Below are 21,787 nucleotides of genomic sequence, written 5' to 3' on the forward strand. Positions count from 1 at the left end.
GAGGATTATGAGGGTCATCCATTGGATAATAAATTGACCCACTTGATAGGAATTTATAGACAGTAAGTATGAGGGATGATCTATGCGGAATAATTGTATTTGATGCCTTGCACTTAATATTAGGTGAACTATGGATAAAGTTTGGTACATTTTAGGAGAAATTGTAAGGAATACGCAGACAGAATGAGAATGTTTTGGTATTTTAATTTGGTTTTGCTAGTGAATTGAAGTAGAGGGTTATGAGGGTCATCCATTGGATAATAAATTGACCCACTTGGTAGGAATTTATAGACAGTAAGTATGAGGGATGATCTATGCGGAATAATTGTATTTGATGCCTTGCACTCAATATTAGGTGAACTATGGATAAAAGTTTGGAACATTTTAGGAGAAATTGTAAGGAATACGCAGACAGAATGAGAATGTTTTTAGATGACGTCTTTACCATAGTGGGTTTTGGAGGTCATATGTCCTTGCAAAAAATGTTGTAACCATTATCGCTATGAAAGAACCATCATCCAACTGCATCTTATAGAAAAAAGAATGGATCCCACATATATGAATGGCCCTTTGGAGGCATCGTGGAGAGCCCATGACAGATTTACCATTCTAAGAGGATACAGAATCAATTCACAATGAAGAAGTAGGTATAGAAGACATTCATGATTTTCTCAATAAAGCCTTTGTGCAAACAATAATTGGAGAAACCGTTGGGACTTCGAGAGAGCCACCTATCTTTGATGGCCAAACACATGAGGCTGAAATTTTTATAAGTTACTTGAAGAAGCAAACATGGAGTTGTACCCTGGGCGTAAATATAAGAAATTGTATTATGTCGTGAGATTGTTCCAGATTAAACGTTTAAGGAACATGAGCAATAATGTCTTTATAATGCTGTTACAATTGGTTAAACAATTGTTTGCCAAAGGGAGTTCGGACTCACAGTCCAGAGGATTGACGCTTGCCCCAATGATTGTATGCTATTTTGGAAAGATACATTATACCTGACTGAGTGCACACTTTGTGGTGCTTCAAGGTACAAAGTCAATATTGTGGGAGGTTGTTTATGTTGAAGCATACTACTGAAGATATAAGATGGCATGCAACCGAATGTCCTAAAGATGGATTCATGAGGCACCCATTAGATTCCCATGCGTGGAAGCATTTAGATTCCTTATACCCTGAATTTTCTTCGGAGATACGCAACGTGCGAGTGATGGGTTTAATCCCTTTTCAAATATGAGCAAACCCTGTACTGTCAATTTATAATTTACCTCCATGTATTTGAAGCCATTAATCGATGAGTTGAAAGAGTTATGGGAGGTTCGTATTAAGACGTTTGATGTGTTTACCAACCAAACTTTACAATGAAGGCTGCATTGTTATGGACGATTAATGACTTTCCTACTTATGCCATTCTTTCGGGATGGAGCACGAAGGGGAAGAAAGCGTGCCCGCATTGCATGAAGGAATAAAAGCTCGTAAGGACCTTTATATAAATGGGAAAACATTTTAGGTACATTGTTAAATATTCCTGGGAAGACAAAGGATGGAATAAAAGCTCGTAAGGACCTTCAAATTTTGAATATAAGGAAAAAACAACACCTTTATATAAATGGGAAAGGTAAGGAGGTTTTTTATCCAGCATTTTTTGACATGAGGAAAGGGAAAAAACAATGTTTTGTGAAGTCTTGGCCAATGTGAAAGTTCCTGATGGGTATTCTACAAACCTGTCTAGATGTGTTAATGTGAATGAGATGAAAATACACATATTGAAAAGTCATGACTATCATATTATAATGCGAGAGCTGCTGCCCCTTGCAATACGACAGGTATTACCAAAACTTGTTACCATTATATTGCTTGAGCTAAGTGCAATTTTTAGACAATTATGTAGTAAGAAGGAATCTGAAGCGTCATACATGGCTTTAAAACCTAGGATTGCAGTGACATTATGCTAGATGGAAAATATATTCCCTTCTTCCTTCTTTGTTGTGATAGTACACTTAATCATGCATTTGGCAGATGAGGCTGCAGTAGTAGGGCCTACCTCATATCGGTGGATGTATCCCATTGAAAGGTAATTAGTTCAACTCTTATTTATTCTTTCTAGTTTTCTATTTTAATTTTAAATTAACATGTTCAATTTTACCATGTCTTTAGATACCTACAAACGTTAAAGAAATATCTTTGGAATAAGAGTTATCTTGAAGGAAGTATGGAACAAGGATATCTTGTCGATGAGGGATTAGCTATGTGTACCATGTATCTTAGCAACGTTGAGACTCGAAGGAATCAAAAGGGTCAAAATGCTAATGGTATTGGTCGTGGTGTCAAGTTTTTGACTCTTCAGGTCATTCTAAGGGTTCAGGTGAACAAATATATCTTGACAAAGATGTCTGGGACCAATGTCGCAGAGTTGTCTTGTTCAATTGCGATGAAGTTTTCCCCTTTTTAGAGTGAGATATATATAAATAAAAACAAGCAAGTTGTTGATACTTTTTTTTTTCAATCCTCAATTATGAACTAATAACTAACAAGTCATTACATTATATTGTAAAACAGAAATTGCTTCCAAGAATTGAGACAAAGTAATCGACAAAAGACCATACGAGAAATTGAGGGGATGAGAAATAAGATATTTCCAACTTGGTTTAAGGATCATGTAAGTATGTTTAGTTCTATTATGATTCATTTTATGTTGCTGCACCATATTTTCAATTAAAGTTATTTACTTTAGTTGTTGTTTTAAATTATATGTTACTAAATTGTACACAGCCCATGATATGTCAATATCTGAGGACTTGCGTTGGCTATCAATTGGTCCTAGTAGATTTGTGAATAAGAATAAGAATCACATAATTCATGAGTGCAAGTTCTGGATTAAATCAGTACACAATAAAAAGAAGAATCAGAATAGTGGTGTATTTCAATGTGCACAGACATCTATTTACTCAAGCGCAAAAGACCGCAATCCAGTAATTGGCAATGTTAATTATTACGGTGTTCTTAAAGATAACCCTTTAAGTGTTGCTGATAATTATGTCATTTCGAATCTTGATGATCAGCTACTAAACAATGAGGAATTGCATATTAGGATTTATATGGATGAGATAGTAGATGAGGATGAGCCTGGAAATGAGGATGAAGAAGATGTAGAGTCTTGAGATGATCTCTCCACTGAAAACGAGGATGAGCTTTATGATGACATGGAGTATAGAATTTTTCATGCATTTCTCATCATGGCAATCATCCCCCTTCTCACTCTCGTGGCTAGTCGGGTTCCTCCATGGTCTATTCGGGTTCCTTCACAACAACTCCAACACCAATCGGCGTTCCAACACAGGCTATCATGGCGTTTGTCAGTGATGTGACACTTAAGGTCATAGTGCTAATCGCTGCCCTCATCTTTCCTCTAGCTCCTCCACTCCACCAGTGGTTAATCATACTACCACTCGTACATTGCAGGCTCCTACTTGGCTCCTAGACTCGGGTGCCTCTCACCATGTTACTTCTTCCATTGCTTATGATGGTCCCGATGAGATTATTATTGGTATTGGTAAAGGTTTACGCATCACACACTAGCTCCACACCACTTCCATCTCCTTTTGTCACACACTTTCATTTAAATGATGTCTTATGCGTTCCCTCTATTCGTAAAGATTTAATTTCTATCACTAAATTTAATAAACAAAATCACACTTCTATTGAACTTTTTCCTTATTTTTTTCTTGTCAAGGATATGAGCAAGTGGCGGCGTTACTTCACGGCCCAAATAAAGATTATACATATGAATGGCCTTCCTCGTTGCCTTTGTCTCGCCCTCAGCCACAAGCTATAGTGGGCGTGGTGCCCCCCCTTCATTTCTAGCATTGTCGGCTTGGTCACCCTAATCATCTCACCTTCCTTCAAATTTTACATTCCTCCTCGGTTGCTATGCCTTCTGATCCTCCTGTTTGCACTTCGTGTCATTGTAATAAGGGCCATCAACTCCCCCTTAGAACTTCTTCCCTTGTTAGCAAAGGTCCTCCTGACCTTCTTTATAGTGATGTTTGGGGCCCTGCCCTGTACTCTTCCATTGATAGTTTCTCTTACTACATCATTTTTGTTGATCATTTTACCAAATTTATTTGGCTTTATCCCATGAAAAGCAAGTTTGATGTCTTCTCTATTTTCACTAATTTTAAAGCTCTTGTTGAGAATTATTTCAAAACCAAAATTATCACCCTAGATTTTGATGAAGGCAATGAATTCATTAAACTTAAAAGCTTCCTTGCCACCCATGGCATCACTCACCTCATCACCCCATCCCACACCCCTGAACATAATGGTGTTGCTGAACATCGTCACCGTAATGTAGTTGAAACTAGTTGAACTATCCTTCATCAAGCTTTCTTGCTCCTTCCTTATTGGTCATATGCCTTTAAAGCTGCCGTGTATCTTATTAATCGGATGCCCACTCTCGTGCTTCATAACATCTCACCATATAAAGCCCTCTTTGGTGATGATCCCAATTACACTAAGCTACGTGTCTTTGGCTGTTTGTGCATCCTATGGTTCTGCCCATACAACTCTAACAAACTTCTCCCCCAGTCCCGTCCTTGCCTCTTCCTTGGCTATTCCTTCACTCAAAGCACTTACTAATGTCTTGACCTCTCTACTTCTCGGGTTTTTGTCTCTCGTCATGTCCAATTTGACGAAAACACTTTTCCCCTCTCATCTCGTGACACTACCCCTTCTCGCGCTTCATCCTCCAATTCACCTCCCTGGACTGCCTTTATCCTTTCTTCATCATCTCAGTCGTGGGATTCACTGGCAGCAATGTCTTCCATGATTTGATGATCTCCTAGCAATCCAAGGAACCTACAGAGAGAGAGAGAGAGAGAGAGAGAGAGAGAGATGGAGCAGAGAGATAATCAGGGGAATGAGGGAGGAAGAGACGAAATAGAAGAAGAAAAAAAAAATATAAATTTACAAAAATGCCCATAAGCTTAACGGGTTAACGGGTATTCGCGAATTGACACGACACAACCCGATAGCTTATTGGGTGGCTAATGGGTCAACAAATAGCAACACGACATGATAGCTTGGACTCGAATACTGAATTTTTTTTTGCGAATTCGTGTCGTGTTAAAGGGTCATATAAGATATTGGCAGGTCTAAACACAGGTATATTCACGATCTCCTTTTCAAAGCCAAGACGGAAGGCGCCAAAGACCCCACTGTCTACTATCGATTCCTTAGTTCTCTCTGATGGCTCTTCCTTCACAGATGCCACTATCTTTCGTCAACTCATTGGTGGCCTCCAATAACTCTGCCTCACTAGCCCGGACATCTCCTTTGCGGTTTACAAGCTCTTGCAATTCATGCATCGCTCGACTACGTCTCATTTGCAGGGCTTGAAAAGCCTCATTCGCTACTTGAAGGGTACTATCTCCCATGGACTTCTTCTCTATCATCTTGCCTCTTTGCATTTCGATGCCTTTTCCAATGCAGATTGGGCTGGTGATCGTGATGACCACACGTCCACCACTGGTTTTGTTGTCTTGCGGTAACTTAATCTTATGAAGCTCTTGCAAGCAACGTTCTATCGCCTGCTCATCCGCAGAGGCAGAGTATCTTGCCATTGATGCTAAAGCTATTGAGTTAACGTGGGTTCACTCTCTCCTTCAGGAACTTAGTGTATCTCCCCCACACAAACCTACCATATCTTATGACAACATTGGGCCCACCTTCTACTATGCCAACCCAGTCCTCCATTCTTGCATGAAGCACATTGAACTCAATTTTCAGTTTGTTCATAATCGTGTTAATCGTGGTCTCCTTCAAGTGTCCCATGTCTCCACTCATGATCAACTTGCTGATGCGCTCACAAAACCTCTTCCTTGTCCATGGTTTCAATTACTCTAGACCAAGATTAGTGTCTTAGATGGTGCCACCATCTTGCAGGGGAGCAAAATTGATTCCCCCCCAATCCACGACAACAACTCCTTCATCATCAGAAGTCAACTACTCCAATCAAGCCTAATCCTCTCCAAGCTGGCCTTCCCTTTTTAGATTATTGTAATTGATTCTTTATATTTACTCCATTGTATTTACTTAATGTAGGTCTCTAAAACCTGATATAATAAGTATATCTTCCTTCTATAAACAATCAATGAAATATATTATTCATCACAACCTTTATAATGAGAAAAGAGTTGGAAGCTGCCTGACCTCGCTTGGAGTATGAGAAGAAGAAAACGGACGAGTTGACTGGCAAGGCCTGGGAATTGAGGTTAGCATGGCTTGTACACAGCCGAGTAGAATAGTGATTATACAACGAGATTCCCTGGAGGGTCAACCATTTGACCAATCTGCTCACTTTCCGATTCTGAGGTTCGATTTCCAGTCTGAAAGTTCTGAAACTAGAGGAGTTCAATGTCTTCGCAAACCTATTGACTGGAAAAATACCCAAGTCGTTGTCAGGTTTCCCAAAATTCTCCTTCATACAAAACAACAGTCTATGTCTCAAGTGCATGGCTTTAATGATCCTGCTCTCCACTATAGCGAAACAACAGAGTCTATGGTCTCCCTATGCACCACATTCGAGCATTAATTAAATTATAGAAATTTGTCCAGTCTTACATGAAGTGCTACTCTAAACATCTTACACCTGTGATAGGTGTAGGAAGGAAATATTGGACAAAACCTTGAAAGACATAACACAATACACCCCCACCACCCCCTAGCCACCAAGCACTTAGCTAATTACACCAAACCACCGCCTACAAACAAACACAGTACTTTACTTTCTTACTTTCCTACCTTTAAACACATGCATATTAGAAGCCTAGCCTATGCGTGAGATCCACGTTTGTAGTAGCTGCAAACATGGGCTCCTCTATCTGCCTAGATGAAAAAAATGTGACAGCAAGAGCTGCACTTGAATTTGACCTCGAACTCTTCCCGATGCTTCTTCTTGGTGTGGTCAACAAGGCCACTTTTGTAATAAAATTTACAGTTGCATAGATAGCAGCGATATCTTGGAGAGTCCACCACATGGAGCAGCTCTATGTGATTAATCATGGTAGCCTAACTTGAACACGTTGAGTGGTAGACATCATAGTCCATCTTGAAAAAAATGATAGAATAAACTATTGTTAAAAATGAATGAAAAATCCTTTATCTCTCATCTGAAAAATAAAAAGATAGAGTATTGAAAAAGAAAGCAACATTTCCAATTCCAAGCTGCTCTCTTTTTGAATCTCAGGTGTTCAAATCAACCCTTTTTCTGGTTTTTCTCTCTCATTTTGAAGATCTGCAAGATTCTCCTCTCACATTTATATTCTCAGATCCCCACAAGACTTGTTTATACCATAATCAACCGAGCCTCAAAACAACTAGCACCAAGGCAGACACGCCTTCTCCCCTGCCGAAGGAAGACACTTTTCCGAGGTGGTGCACTGCCAAACTCGCAAACTGCTAAACCTAATCTCCATGACACGTGTCGTCACCGCAGCAACCTGCGTAAAGTCCCACATCGGAAATCTACACAATCCTCCCACTTTCACTTGCCTATAAAGGGAACAATACCCTAGTAAAAGGGGTAATTACTTTTCTACCTTTTACTATTACTCTACAAAAGTTACCCTTCTTAGCTGACTTAAGCATCGGAGAGCCTTCGGCCGGCACCACACCGGTGTCCGAAGCTTAACGATTGCTTCTCCCATTTTTGTCTTCCGCGGGCTAGCCTTTATTGAAGGTCCGACCCTCTCCCTGCTGAAGGCAAATCCCTTTATTTTCTCTAAGTTGACCCTCTCCAAAAAGAGCATCAACAGGTTTGGCGCCGTCTCAGGAAAGCGATACTTGAATCCCATTTTCTCTACCCACCTCCTTCTCCTATCCGGCCCGTCGCCTCTTTTCACTCCACACTCATTCTATGCCTACCGAGGATAGCCAGGCGACTCAACACCATACCCCATAGGGGTACCTCCCAGAGGAGACCTTGGCAGATGCCAATCTCCAGCAGAATCGGAGAGCCTGCGCCGATGTCACCAGGATGTCCGAGAAATATGACCATCTTCATGCTAAGAACGTCGAGCTCGAGCATGACTACCGCACACTAAAGTGTAATCTGGGAGATGAATCAGCCCAAGGCTCTCAACGCAGCCTTACCCGGGAACTCGAGCGTACCAAACCATGAGCACTCCCACCACAATGTCCCAATCCACCTAGGCCCGGAAGCGTAAAGGCCCCTCCATCCGGAGCCGACCAAGTCGCGGCCCGCATCTCCCGCCGAGAAACCGCCCCATGAACCAACAAAGGTTTACAGGATTGCGGGGACCGTGATTCGGGACCGTCGGATCAACCCTTCTTGTCCCCGCTAATCTCCAAGACCCAAAGGTGACACACCTAGGCCCCCACCAAAGCTTACCCAACTACCCTTAGAGAAGGTACAGGGGACTCGGAGGAACTGGGGTAGGATTACTTAGAGGACTACGAGTCTTATCACACCGAAACATTTGAAGAACCTTATCCAGCCGATGGCCACCCACACACTAGACCCCAAAGATCCGAGACTCTCCCTCATACCGACCCGGCAATGAGGCTTCTCTTTGAGAAAGTCAGGCGCTGGAGAGCGAATAGCAACGCATAACCATCAACCCTTTTGGGTAAAGCCATGACTGGGCCTTTACCGAACGAATCCTTAATTACCTACCAAGAGAAGGACATCCACCACTCCGACGCTTTCTACACCGCACAGAGGATCCTCTCACCCACATACATTCTTTCCACCGCTCGAGATGCAAGGCCTCACTGACGAAGGCATGTGCCTCCTCTTCCTTCCACTCTCGGGCGCGCCCTAAATTGGTTTCTACAGTGAACCCCGCACCATCAACACATTTGACACCGAACAGCTTTCTGGACCATTTCATGATCCGCATCGACGCTCTACTCGCGGGACGACTTATACATGCTTCGGCTGGGTGAGAACGAGCTCTTCGGGAGTATGCAGCCAAGTTCAACCACGAATACTCCGCTGCCCAGACATCGATGATCGTGCCGCCTTGGTGCTTTCAAGAGTGGCCTCCGAGAGTCTAACTTCCGATACGGTGCATGCGAACCCTTGGAACACATATGTCGAGCTCATGAAGCAGCGACTCACGCCAAGGCCGAGTATTTCAACTCCAAGCGCAGAACCCCCAGATAATCCTTTGTCGATCCTCCCCGCCTCAGTACCCATCCCAGCTCCACCTCAACATTCGCCCTACACTGAGCACCCAGGTGCCCAAAGACCCCAAGAGGAAGGATAGCTACCAAAGATACCTTCAAGAACAACAAGCGGGCGCATATGGCAACCACCACCACCTAGTGAAAGCAACCCCCAGACAAATGACTGGGCCCCACTCCCATTCTCACCCAAACCCGGGTTCGAGGTCTTCACCACCCTCAATACGCCTATGAGAATGTCCTAGTGCACGAGGCACCTATCATACCCCAGCCTCCACCTCGGAAACCGGGTAGCAAGCCTATGCCTAACATGTGTCTTTTGTCGCTTTCATCAGCCTCGGTGGCTACGATACCGAATCTTGTGTTTCCTTGTGCAACATTATTGAGGGACTTATTCGTGAGGGGAAGCTGGATAAATATGTGCACAACCTCCCACCCCCACCTAACCCTCACCAACGGCAGATCAACATGATCTCAACCATCAGTGGTGGCCCTACCTTGGCCGAAACCTCCAACAACTCCATCAAACATTATGTCCGCTCCACCTATGTGCACCAAGTCTTCAGCACTGAGCAAGGACGCTTGCCAAAGACACAAAAAACAGCGGGCCCCCATTACCTTCATGAGGAGGAGGAGCGTGGCGTTATCCTCCCTCATGATGACCCAATCATTATTCGAACCGACATCTCTAATTTTGATGTTGGACGCATTTTGCAGACACCGCAGCTGGGTGTGATGTTTGTCGATGCCTTCAACGAGCTCCGTGTCCCGCCTCATTTGCTCGACCAAGTGTCACACCCTAGTAAGCTTCTCGCGATGTGGTCCACCTATTGGGAGCATTCATCTCCTATCTCTATTGAATAGCCTCACGAAGACGCTACCACTCCCTTCCTCATTATTGATTGCCCTCACCTACAACGTCATCTTGGGGGCCTCGCCATGGCCTGATGAAGGTTTTCATTTCCACACATATGTTACTATTGAAATTTCCTACGCCTTATGGCATGCACGGCGCGGCGATCAACTTGGCGCCCGGTCGCTATGCTTCGCAAAGAAGTCTACCAATCGCCAACATAGGGGTGAGGCCCTAGTCAGAACCCGGCCCCACCTACCTCGAGCCGCACCGAGCGCCGAAGACCCTAGGAGGAATCGCCACCCAACAGCCGAACTGTGAAGGACTCGAATCGTCACCCTCTATAAGGACATCCCGATCGACAGTCGATCGCACCTCCTTTCACAAGAGCTCGCTCGATCTTGTTGCTTTCCTCCGCCTCAACTCTGAAGTCTTTGCTTGGTCTTACAACGATATGCCGGGCATATCACCGACGCCATCTCCCATAGGCTAAGCATTAATCCCGCCGTCCGACCCGCTCGCGTAAGGCCGCGGCTTATGACCCAGAGCGATATGAAGCCATGAAGGCGGAGGTGGATAAGCTGAGCACCATTGGATTCATCAAGGAGGTGGATTATCCCACATGGCTAGCCAATGTAGTCATGGTACGTATACCAAGGAAGGGCTGGTGCATGTGCATAGACTACACAAATCTCAACCGGGCCTGCCCAAAGGATAGTTTCCCCCTACCCCGCATTGACCAGCTAGTTGACGCCACTGGCCACGCCCTTCTCACTTCATGGATGCTTACTCAGGGTACAACCAGATCTTCATGCACCCTAAGGAGCAGGCTCATACCTCCTTCATCATTGACCGTGGTCTTTATGCTACAAAGTTATGCCCTTTGGCCTCAAGAACGCCGGCTACGACAAAGATCGTGAATAAAGATTTTTGCTCCACTAATTGGCAACACCATGGAGGTATATGTTGATGACATGCTGGTCAAGAGTCGCACTGCTGACCAGCACATCCCCAACCTCTCTGCCATGTTCACCATCTTGAAGCAGTATAAGATGCAGCTCAACCCCACCAAGTGTGCTTTTGGAGTGGCCTCTGGCAAATTCCTTGGCTTCATGATCAGCCAAAGGGGTATTGAGGCCAACCCGGAGAAGATCCAGGCTATCTTGGACATGACGATACCCAAGACATCAAGGATATTCAGAGCCTTCGGGCGTGTCGCAGCCCTGAGCAAATTTATCTCTAAGGCCACCGATCGTTGTGTCCCATTCTTCAAGGCACTTAAGGGTAGCAAACGCGGCATTACCTGGAATGCCGAATGTGACCGGGCCTTAGGCGAACTCAAGGCATACATGAGCCGAGCCCTTTATTGTCAACCCCGAGTCCGGACGCCCTCACCATCTACTCTCTGCCTCGCCACAAGTTAGCTCGCTGCTCATTCACCCACACGAAGGTGCTGAGCATCCGGTGCACTATGTGAGCAAAGGATTGCAAGATGCGGAGGCTCGGTACCCAGACATTAAGAAACTTGCTTTCCCACTGGTAGTCTCAGCTAGACGCCTCCAACCATACTTTCAAGCTCACACCATCCATGTCTTAACCAACCAACCACTCCGGCAAGTGTTGCAGAAGCTGAGACTTCGGGAGGTTAGTTAAGTGGGCCATTGAACTTGGTGAGTTTGATATCCACTATAAACCCCGCCAAGCCGCAAAGGGCCAGGCCGTGGCTGACTTCATATCTGACCACCGAACCCCATCAGAGCCACAGACACGATCGAGCCTACTCCTACCTCGTGCCAGTCCATGTCGCCAGAACGGCACCCTAGACTTGACTCAGCCCTTATGGACCTTGTATGTGGATGGCTCTTCCAATGCCCAGGGATGTGGAGCTGGCCTCGTTCTCATATCCCCGACAAGGTTGTCCTTGAGTACGCCCTCCGCTTCAAATTCCACGCCTCCAACAATGAGGCCGAATACGAAGCACTCTTAGTCGGCCTTCGACTAGCCAAGGAGATGGGCGCCAAGCAAATCCAAATATTCAGCGACTCGCAGCTTGTTGTTAACCAAGTCAACCAAGACTTCACGGCCAAGGATGTCTCCATGACAGCCTACCTCCAACATACCCGCCACCTGCTTACAACTTTCAATGCTTATCTCATAGGCCAGGTGCCACGCTCTAAGAACACCCATGTTGATGCATTAGCAAGACTAGCCTCGGCGATGGAGCAAGACACAGGTCGCAATATCCACATCGAGTTCTTGGACCAACCCAGCACACGGGCACCACTCATTTGTGTCATCGATCAAAGCCCTACATGGATGGACCCTATCACCCAGCTTCTTGCGTAACTGCACTTACCGCTGACCTCGCTGAAGCGCCGGCGTGTTCGCTACCGCTCCGCTCGATACTTGATCATCAATGGCGCCCATACAAGCGCCGCTTCATCCTCCCTACCTTCGTGCCCGACCCCAGAGGAAGGTAGCTATGTCCTACGGAGATTCATGAGGTATCTATCGCAACCACTCAGCGCCGCTCCCTAGCACACAAGATCATTCGGCAGGATACTTTGGCCATCACTTCACACCGATGCCCACCTTCACCCGTAGTGTGATAAGTGTTAGCGATTTGCCAACATCCCACAACTTCCAGCTGAGCCATTGACAGCCATGGTCAGTCCCAGCCATTTGCCCAATGGGGACTCGACCATCGACCTATGCCCGAGGGCAAGGGCCAGTCAAGTATGTGGTTGTAGCTGTCGATACTTCACCAAGTGGGCTGAAGCCGAGGCCTTAGCCACCATCACAAAGAGCCCGCATCGAAACTTTTGTCCGCAAAACATCGATGTCGCTTTGGCATCTCCAACATCATCGTCACGGACAATGGCCGGCAATTTGACAATGCAAAGTTCAAGCAATTTTGTTCCAACCTCAAGATAAATCTTTGCTTCGCCTCCCCAGCCCATCCTCAATCTAATGGACAGGTGGAAGCTGTGAACAAGATCATCAAGAAAACTCTAAAAACTAAGCTTGACAAAGCTAAGGGTCGCTGGCCAAAGCTACTCCCAGAGGTTCTCTGGTCCTATCGCACCACCTTCCGGACCTCAACAGAGAAACACCTTCTCTCTCTCCTTTGGTACCGGCAAGTGGCACCAAAGTGAAGATTGGCCAGCCCACATACCGCACCTCCACTTATGAGGCCGAAGCCAATGACGAGCAGCTAGCCCTGAACCTCGACTTCATTGATGAGCTTCGTGACCAATCCAACATGCGCAATGTCGTGTACAAACAGCGATCGCTAAGTACTACGACTCCCGAGTCAAAGCCCGTGCTTTCAAACTTGGCCTCACAATTCAATTTTGGCCAACACGATGGCTGGATAAAAGCCAAGCCCAAAGCCCAGTTCTAATCTAAAAGCCCAGCCTTCCTACATTTAAAAATCACAAAAGACAAACCGGTCCTAATCCAGGCCCAAAATCATGGGCCCAACCCCCACATCTCCCCAAATTTGCCCAACCGACTAGCTACAATTTGGGTCAGCTCCAAACCCCGAAAGACCTAGCTCTAATTCGGTCAGCCAGCGAATGGTAATTTACAAACACCCTTGCCGAACGGCAAGGGTTATGTAGCAACAAATTGGGGGGCTTGTGAAAATGTCTTACCTTAAGGTCACCAAAGACCTAGCCCCCCTTGCCAAAGAGCCCAGCTCTCACCTTGCCCAAGCCCTTGCCGAATCCCCCTTGCCAAAAATGTGCATACCATCAAGCTCCTCTAAGCCTACCCCGAGCCTTGAAATTTGAAACCTCAGATCGGCCTAGCACTAAAATTCTAAAAAGCCTGTTGAGCGTCACATATGGGCATTGATTAACCGATAAAAATTTGTCCATTCTTACATAAAGTGTTGCTCATTCCTTTGAAAAAAAAAAAGTTATAGAAGATTTAGAAGAAAAAAAGAGAGTAAACAAAATGAAAAAAAGGCCCGACCCATCTAGGCACATGGGCAATTCCGTCTCGTCAATGCTGTCCAAGCCCGACCCAATGAGCTGTGGCTCTAAAATTTGAAACCTTAGATTGGCTTGGCCTAAAAATTAAAAAAATCTCATGAGGCCCGACCTGAGTGCCATGTCTGGGCATTAATCGCTTTGTGTTTCCCTGAATCGTCATTCACGCAAAACAAAGGTCTATGTCTGAACTGCATGGCATATATTGGTTCTATGATCTCTCTTATCTTCAGTTGTCTTGTTTTGATTTTCTTTATTTGGCTAGTGCTATACTACTATGTGTTTAGGAATTTCTACACTAGAATGCGGTAGGCAAAAGCATAAGTTCATGGCATATTTTGGTATTTTAGTGTTTACAAAGAAAAATAAAATTTTGTTCATGCAATATTTTTGTATTTTGGTTAGAAATTAGGTGAAAACTATCCACAGTGGAGGACAATAATTGTACATGCTTATCTCCCGTTGTTTAGGTCCACTCGGCTCGGCAAGTTCTAAGTTTGGATAGGGCTTGGGCAAAGTTGAAACCTTGGGGTCAGCCCATGACACTACCCTTTTGGGCCCTGACACAGATTGACTCGACCATAAATATAATAAATAACAAATAATAAAAATGTTAACGGGTGAATTTGTACCTAACGGATTAAGACATAATCACACACATAACACAAGTGTTTGAGTGGTTCACCCATAATGGGGCTACATCCACTATAGTTTATAGCTTTGTATTTGTATTTGAATATGGAGATTACATTGTACAAGAGAGAGATATGGGGAGAGAAGCTTAAAAGCTCTTGTAGAAGAGAAATAGGGGGCTTGGGAGAGCTCTTGGAGAACTAGCAGCTGCTGTTCCCTTTGCTTGGAGGTGATAAGCTTCATTTTGTAGTCCAAGTAGAGGTAGAGAATGCATGGGAGGGGACATGGTTAGCTAATCCTTATGTGGTGGGATGTGAGGTATGACAAGCAAGGGTTATCCCTTAATTGGTGGGATTTGCTTAAAGGGGAGGGCAAGTCAACATGGTGTCAATAGAAGCCCCCAAGTTCACAGTCGAGAATAGCTTCTTGGTTGGGGACTTTCAAGTAAGACCAGTGTTTGGCTGAGCCAAGCATATATCTGTTGAGGTGATGAGGCCGAGCCGAGCACATATATTTGAGATAAATTTCCTTCTCTTTAAGCATGGGGAGGCATCTTGGAGATAGTGTGGCCGAGCCGAGTTCATATATAATGATAGTAAGGCCGAGCCAAGCACACATATATGTTAGGAAAAATTAATAAATATATTATATTATAGGATCACTATATTAATACATGATTATAAAATGCAGACAATAGCAAAATACAAAAATTGTATAAATGTGTAAGTATAAATTAAGTATAGAATACTGACTTTTATTAAAGATAAAGGCTTGCGGATTCGCAATGTCCTAAGATAGAGGCTTGTGGATTTGCAATGTCCTAAATGTCCTAAAGATAGAATTTCGCCTTTCCTCATTGCTTGAAGTTCAACATGCATCTATCTCTCAGGATTCAACTATCTATAACTCATGGATCTAGCACCGGATCCTTAAATTCTGGGGAACGTTGGTTTGCTTCTCTCTCCAATATAGTATGTAATTTTTAAAGCATTATGAAATAGTTCAAAAAATAAGATCGTATTATGGATTAGGACTTGTGGTTTTATAACATAATTGCACCCCTTCAAAATAGCAGTTAGTGTCAGTTATACATGTTCAAATTCAAACGAAAAGATAAGACTTTTGGTTTGAATTTAACTTATGCTAAAAGAAATCCAAAAAATAAAATAAAATAATTTATTTTATTTTCCGGCTGGGTGTATTTCTTTTATTTTTCAGAGACCCCAGGCCCAAGTCTTAATTATTTAAATATTATTATTAATCAAGCAAGCCAACCATATATAGCCTTCACTACCAAGCCCATCAGCCCACCAATCTTATTTAATTGGTGTTAAGGTTTCATGCTTATAAAGCATGTAGAACCTTTTGTTTCCTCCAATGTGGGACATTTGCTTTCAAACTTCCAACAATTCCCCACGTTTGAAATGCAAATTTGTTTTTGGAAAGAATATATGCATACTCAAAAACTGCAGAGGAAATTAGATAAAATGCACATCAGGATCTACTTTTGGACTTGAACTTTCCCTAGTGTAGACGTATCGGATCTACTTAATGAATCAGTGGAATTCACAACTTTGAACTATTCATCGTTTTGTAGTAAACCAAGACAATACGTCACACATGCATTAAATCTATACACACTTAAGTTCATGGGGTTGTGTTCATTTTGGTCCTGAACAAATCCCGGTTTCATAGGAGCTTTAGAGAATGTAGCCATGTAATTCTCTTAAATGCGACCCCACATTTAATCCTATATAGGTAACGTAACGTTAATTAAAAGTATTCTGCCATACTTCTTTTGAATATCAAAATATTAACGTCATCAAATGTTTTGTACAAAACATACCCTAAAAACTTCTGCAGACAACACACTTTGGTTATAGGAATGAGTAAATAGTGTGTTCATACCTTAAGCTATTCCCAACCGGTTTGCCTATTGAACCTAGACTATGGGATCAACAATTAGCTAGGTTAGGGTTCCATTAGGTTAGCTCATTGTGAAATTGGCATTAAACCCATTCACAAAACATACCCTAAAAACTTCTACAGACAACATACTTTGGTCATAGGAATGAGTAAATAGTGTGTTCATACCTTGAGCCATTCCCAACCAATTTGCCTATTGAACCTAGACCATAGGATCTCCAATCAGCTAGGTAGGGTTCCATTAGGTTAGCTCATTGTGAAATTGGCATGAAACTCATTCGCCTCGATGCATATTTAATTTGCTCTCTAGGTAGGCCTTTTGTCAAAGGATCAGCTATGTTTTCCTTTGACTTTACATAATCTAATGAGATTATTCCATCTTTGAGCAACTATCTAATAGTGCTATGTCTTCGCCATATATACCTTGATGCGCCATTGTATATCTTATTTTTGGCTCTTGCAATAGCTGTCATGCTATCACAATGAATACATACTGTAGTTATTGGTTTAGGCAATAACGGTATATCTTCCATAAAGTTTCGAAGCCATTCTGCTTCTTCAGCAACCTTGTCCAAAGCTATGAATTCAGATTCCATAGTTGACTATGCTATACATGTTTGCTTGGTAGATTTCCAAGCCACTGCTGCCCATCCACACACGAAAACATAGCCACTAATTGATTTCGTTTCACTTTGACCAGAAATCCAATTTGCATCACTATATCCTTCTAAAACTGGTGGATAACTTGCGTAATGCAATCCATAATTTATTATGCCTTTTATAAATTGTAGCATTCTAATCAAAGCCTTCCAATGATCATCAGACGGGTTGCTAGTATATCGACTAAGCCTGCTAACTGCATATGCTAAATCAGGCCTTGTACTGTTCATCATATACATTAAGCTTCCAATCACTTGTGAATATTCTAGCTAAGATACTACATCTCCGCTATTTTTTGCTAGATGAACTAATGGATCAAAAGGGGTCACAACGGATGGATCATCAAAGTGACCAAATTTTCTAAGTATTTTTTCTGCATAATGGGACTGAGTCAAAAAATAACCTGGTTTGGTTCTTTGAACTTTAATTCCAAGTATGACATCTGCAAGTCCCAAGTCCTTCATGTCAAAACTGGAACATAACATTTTCTTTGTAGAATTGATAATATCTTTGTTAGTACCCATTATCAGCATGTCATCAATGTATAAACACACTATGACACATGAGTTCTCGAAACTCTTCACATATACACATTTGTCACTCTCATTGATCTTAAAACCATTTGACAACATAACATGATCAAATTTTTCATGCAACATCTTTGGTGCTTGTTAAAGTCCAAACAGTGACCTAATTAACTTGCACACTTACTTATCTTGTCCTTTAACCAAAAACCTTCCGGTTGTTCCATATAGACTTCTTCATCTAATTCTCCATTCAAAAGGCCGTTTTAACATCCATTTGATGTGTCTCTAGTTTATACATGGCTGTTATAGAAATTAATATTCTTATAGATGAGATTCTTGATACAGGTGAATATGTATCAAAGTAATACAGTCCTTCTTTTTCTCTATAGCATTTTGCTACTAGACGTGCCTTATATTTGTCTATAGAACCATCAACCTTCAATTTCTTTTTGAATATCCATTTATGACCAAGTAGTTTATCACCAGGTGGTAGATCAACCAATTGAAACGTATTATTTTGTAAAATGGAATCCATCTCACTTTTAATTGCTTCCTTCCAAAGAAAAGCCTCGCTTGAAGCCATTGCTTCCTTCTATAGATTCTTATGTTTGTGGTTCAGCTTCTGACAAGAAGGTTAGAAAATTAGGTCCAAAATTTCTTAGGATTTTCGTTCTACTTCCTCTTCTTGATTCCATTTCATTTTCATGAACCCCTGATGAAGAAGGAATGTCACTTTGATTTTGTTCAAGTGACCTCTTTCTATTTGGATAGGACTTATTTTCTTTGTAGAGATAAATATGCTCAAAAAATTCTGCATCTACAGATTCTATGATAGTATTTACATGAATATCATAAATTTCATATTTGACCACTAAGAATCTATAGGCTGCACTATTATTTTCAAAACCAATAAATACACAATCTACTATTTTTTGTCCAAGTTTAACTCGTTTCAGCAAACGTACTTGAACCTTTGCAACCACACTTTGAGGGTTTTATATGTAGGAATTCTACCTTTCCACACTTCATAACGAGACTTGTTGGTCTTCTTATGTGGAATTTTGTTCAAGATTGTATTTGAAGTAAGTAAGGCTTCACCCCACAGATTGCATGGAAGCCCTGAACTATTCAACATGGAGTTAATCATGTCCTTGAAAGTTTTATTTTTTTTCTTTCAGCAACACCGTTTTGTTGAGGTGTATATGGAGCCGTTGTTTGATGAACTATTCCATATTGAGCACAAAATTCAAAGAAGTCTATAGACTCATACTATCCTCCTCTATCAGATCTTAGAGCTTTAATTTTTTCTCTCTAATTGATTTTCAACTTCAGCTTTATATGTGTTGAACATATTCAAAGCCTCGTCCTTGCTATTTATCAAATAGACATAGCAAAATTTACTGCAATCATCAATGAAAATAATATAATAATTCTTTCCTCCATGAGTTGGTGTTGATTTAAAATCACAAAGGTTTGAATGTATCAAACCCAGCAACTCATTAGACTTTCCAAAAACATATTTGAAACTTTGCCTTGCAAATTTTGATTATGTGCATATTTCACTTTTATTATTGTGATCAATTTCAAAGCTTGGCAGCAAACCTAAATTGATCATTCTATCTAAACAACGGAAATTAACATGTCATAATCTAGCATGCCAAATATCACGAGACTCAACAACATAAACGGAAGCCTTATTTATTTTATTACTAGCATTTGTAGCCAATACATTAAGTTTGAACAAACCCTCAGCCAAATAACCCTTGCCCACAAATATTCCCCATTTAGTAAGAACAAACTTGTCTGATTCGAACACTAGTTTAAAGCCCTTATTGCTAAGCAATGAACCAGACACTAAGTTCTTCCTAATATCAAGGACATGAAGTACATCTAGAAGGGTCAGTTCCTTCCCAAAGGTAAATTTCAGGAACACCTTTCCTTTTCTAGCAATGGTAGCAGTTGAGGAATTTCCCATGTAGGGTTGTTCTCCACTAGAAATCTCTTGGTATGTAGAGTCTAGAGAACATGCTCTTGTCACCACATATGTGCTTAGTTGCACCGGTATCGATCCCCCAATCCTTTGTATCTAAAATCATATTGGTTTCAAACACTACAGCAGCCAAAACATCTTCAATTACATTTGCTTGATTATTAGCAGAATTGGCAGGAGCTCCATCTTTCTTGTGGTGACAATCTTGTGCCTTGTGTCTAGCTTTTCCACACACCCAACAACTGCCTTTTATTTTCTTAAAGTTCTTTATGTTTGGTGCTAGTTTGTTGGAATAAGACTTGCCTTTATTTTTGTGGGAATTGAATTTTGGCTTTCCAGCAGAGGCTTTGCCTTCAACAATGTTGGCTTTGGCTTCAGAGGAAACACCATCCACTTTCGCATTAATTCTGTGATCCTGTTCAACTCTTAGTTTTAGAACCAAGTCATCCAGGGTCATGTCAGATTTCTTGTGTTTCAGATAGATCTTGAAATCATTCCAGGAAGGAGGCAACTTCTCTATGATTGAACCAACTTGAAAGTTCTCCTTCATGATCATGTTTTCATTACGCAATTCATGCATAATGATCTGGAGTTCTTCCACTGGATTAACCATTGACTTGGAGTCCATCATTTTGTAATTCAGAAATTTCCCAATGACAAATTTCTTTGTACCAGCAATGAAACGACCTGACCCAATTTCCACTTTGGAATCCAGTGTCAAATCCGCTTAAAATCGACACTTGGTAATCGTAGGTCGAATGACAAAATGCCCTAAAAAAAGAATAACATAAACCCCGAGCCCTAACTCGTGGCTGCACTGATAATCGTAGGCTGCCTACGCATTCTTCGAGGATCAAGCCACACGTAGTTCTTTTCTCTCTCGACTTGTAATCAATCGCATGAAACTTCTCTAGGGATGACCATTCGAGTATCCGACTCTTTTACGATCCGTCAAATACTATACGATCTCGAAAAGTCTAGATTAACATACTTGGAATTAACTACGATCTAACGGTTCAAACGTATTGAACCCGGAAATCGCACAATAGGCGAGACCCGTTTGGGGTTCAAACGATATCCGACTTAAGATCCGCAAATTTACGCTCATGAGGACTAGGAGATCATTCTATGACTGATCGTGGTTCCCACCGCTGTCCACGCTGTCACCACACGCGCCGACGCATGGTGCCTAAAGCGATAACGCCGCCAGAAAAACTCCAAATCACGGCTCAAGACTCCTACCCTAGGTGTAACACCCTATTTGGAGCCACTTTTGTTCTTGGACCTTTCCCAAAAACGGGCCGGAAGTGGCGAAATAGTGACCCAAAAATCTGAAACCTAACTCGTAAATCGAGCTATCTACACTAGAAATTTCTGAAATCCTACCCAACCAGCAGCTAGAGCATGAAAAATAGCTAGAAAACTATACCTCACTCGTCTGATTTGGTGGCCGGACGACGGAGAACGAACGCTTGAAAGTTCTGTCAAAATCGACTAGCACCGCTGTTTCGTGGCTGTTTCGGTGACTATGGCGGCGGATCAAGGCGGGATGGGCTGAGACTGAAAGAGGGAGTGAGCTGGTTCGTTTGGCACTGGTCTTGCTCGAATTGGTGCTCGGAGTTGAGAGAAATCCTCTCCTAAAGTCGGCTGGTCGACTCGAGGAGGAAGAAAACTGGGTTTATAAAAACTGAGTTCGAGATATTTACGGTCATGCCACTGAATTTCTTTTGATCGTAACTCCTTCGTTACAACTCCGATTTGAGTCCACTACGTGTCTACGGACTCGTTTCATCGCGCTCTACGCAACGGTACAACTGAAATCCCCAAATTCCTTCCCAGTCAAAAAGTCAACTTTTAAACTAATAAAATATTCCAGGAGTATAAGTGTCTTTTATCATAATAAATTAATAATTAAATATTAATTAAGGACCGGGTTGTTACAAGCAACCTCTATTATGTACTTCTTTTCGAGAGACTCCCACAATTCCTT

General features: G+C 42.4%; 1 pseudogene; it reads left to right on the forward strand.

The window, feature by feature from the left end:
* Positions 1-362: 362 nt before the first annotated feature.
* On the forward strand, positions 363-3,167 carry LOC148920790 (uncharacterized; annotated as a pseudogene).
* Positions 3,168-21,787: the final 18,620 nt, after the last annotated feature.

This window comes from Prunus mume, linkage group LG1 (assembly GCF_029339155.1).
Source record: "Prunus mume cultivar Tortuosa linkage group LG1, ASM2933915v1, whole genome shotgun sequence".
In the NCBI taxonomy this organism is placed as follows: domain Eukaryota; kingdom Viridiplantae; phylum Streptophyta; class Magnoliopsida; order Rosales; family Rosaceae; genus Prunus; species Prunus mume.